Below are 2,500 nucleotides of genomic sequence, written 5' to 3'. Positions count from 1 at the left end.
ATCTTTTCATATGTCTGTTGGCCATCTATATGGCTTCTTTGGAGAAATATCTATTCAGGCCCTCTGCCCATTTTTTAACCAGATTTTTTTATGTGGCGTTACATGAGTTCTTTATATATTTTCGATATTAACCCCTTACCAGAGATATCATTTGTAAATATCTTCTCCCCTCCAGTAGGTTCTGTTTTTGTTTTGTTGATGGCTTCCTTTGCAGTGCAAAAGCTTTTTAGTTGTATACTTTGTTAATGCTTCATAAATTCACATATCATCTTTGTGCAGAGGCCATGCTAACCTCTGTATTGTTCCAATTTTAGTATATGTGCTGCCAAAGAAAGCACAAGAGGATAAATATTTTTATTAAAAATCTACTTATGGCCGAACCGGTTTGGCTCAGTGGATAGAGCGTCGGCCTGTGGACTCAAGGGTCCCAGGTTCGATTCCGGTCAAGGGCATGTACCTTGGTTGCGGGCACATCCCCAGTAGGGAGTGTGCAGGAGGCAGCTGATTGATGTTTCTCTCTCATCGATGTTTCTAACTCTCTATCCCTCTCCCTTCCTCTCTGTAAAAAATCAATAAAATATATTTTTTTAAAAATCTACTTATGGAGCATATGCTATGCAAAGAAGGCCTTGTTGACATGGAAGGTAAAAAATGTGTGGGAAAATGTGAAGAAACTGAAGAAAAGTTCAGAATGTTATTAGAGGCCTCTAAAGGGATGGAGAGAAAAGTAGTATTGAGTTGTCAACCTGGAATTAATCAAAACTTTACCAAAATGCCTATGTAAGTGCATAGATCAGAAGATTCAATATAATAAAATTAAATAAATTAAACAATTATTATGTAGTAGGCATTGTGCCAAGCCACAGAGGTTACAAGATGGATGACTCATGGGCCCACCACATGAAGAACTAAGAAATATATTTTTTAAAATATATTTTATTGATTTTTTTACAGAGAGGAAGGGAGAGGGATAGAGAGTTAGAAACATCGATGAGAGAGAAACATCGATCAGCTGCCTCCTGCACACTCCCCACTGGGGATGTGCCCACAACCAAGGTACATGCCCTTGACCGGAATCGAACCTGGGACCCTTGAGTCCGCAGGCCGACGCTCTATCCACTGAGCCAAACTGGTCAGGGCAAGAACTAAGAAATATTTTTGTTGGGTTTCATTCTCCAGAGCTGTCGCTGGTTAGAACACTGATCAATTATACCATTGAACTGATACATTGTGCAAAAGAAGGGAAAAAATGATCAAAATTGAACTCCTTATCTTTCCTTTCAAACCTGTTTTTCTTCATGTACTCTCAGTTTGGGGAAAGACATCACCGCCCAGCTGACCAACTGGATTGTCAACTTGTCTGCTTTCTCTCTCATATGCTAGAATTTGCTTCCCACTTTGCCTCACCTGGCTCACTGAGTTCACCATCTCCACTCGGAGGATTCCCAGACCTCATCTCTCTTTTCCACACCAGCACAGTCCGGTTATGCATTTGCCATGTACGTTCCCATAGATCCAAGTGCATACTTCCCATGACAGGGCTCTTGCCGCCGTGTTTTAATGATTTCTGTACCTGTGAAGAGGCCATTTCATATCACATAAAACTAGGAAATGTTTATATGGAACATGAGTAAATGGATGTGTTCAGAGGGTAAATCCAGGTTTTCCAGCTGCCCCAGAGTCAAATGCATATGTGAATATATATATTATACATATTTTATTCACTTATTAATTAATTAATTACTTCTACTAATACTTATTAAGCATTCTCTTCATGCTGGACACTGATATATAACAGTGGGGGATATAGCAGTGAACAAGGCGGGAAAAGTCCATGTCCATGCAAGTTGCATTCTAGTGAGGACAGACAGATAACTAAGATTTTCAAGCCAACCTCACCACCACCACTGCCATTTTGAAGATGAAATAAAACTGAGACCTATTACCTATTTTAAACTCTTATTGGAACCATTAAGCCTTTATCATGTTAGAAAACATTGTGAACAGGTAGGCTTTCTAAGCTGTCACACAATAAACTTTACAAAAGAATATAGTAATATTTGAAAATCATGGGAGGAAAAACAACCATAAATATATAAGGTGAGGTAATGACAAGTGTTATGAAAAGAAAAAGCAGGAGAGATGGGCTCTGAGTGGGTAGCTGGTGGCTGTTTTTGGTAAGGTTGTCAAGGACAACATCTCTGAAGGCATGATGCTTGGCATTAGCAGAGACAGGATAAAAATGAGTGCAGTGGGGTGGCAAGAGAAGAATGAGGAAGAGTCAGAGAGAAAGGAAAGGGTCAAATTATGTAAACTGTCCAGCCTTGGGAAGGAGTTTGGATTTTATTTTGAGTATGACAGGGTAAGCCATTGGAGAGTTATGAGCAGGAGAGTGACATGATCTGATCTGGTTTTACAAAGTTATCTAAGGCTGCTCTGTGAAGAACAGACCAAGGATCTGTAGGAAAAGAAAAGTAGAAAGATGAACTTGGATAATGAT

General features: G+C 39.5%; 1 non-coding gene across 1 annotated transcript; it reads right to left on the bottom strand.

Moving 5' to 3' along the window:
• Nucleotides 1–234: 234 nt before the first annotated feature.
• LOC111825991 lies at nt 235–338 on the bottom strand. The gene has a single exon (XR_002829229.1). It is a non-coding gene; the product is annotated as a U6 spliceosomal RNA (small nuclear RNA).
• Between the last annotated feature and the right edge of the window lie 2,162 nt (nt 339–2,500).

Source organism: Myotis lucifugus, unplaced genomic scaffold (assembly GCF_000147115.1).
Source record: "Myotis lucifugus unplaced genomic scaffold, Myoluc2.0 scaffold_49, whole genome shotgun sequence".
Lineage (NCBI taxonomy): Eukaryota > Metazoa > Chordata > Mammalia > Chiroptera > Vespertilionidae > Myotis > Myotis lucifugus.
This window is presented reverse-complemented; position numbering and strand designations above follow the sequence as displayed.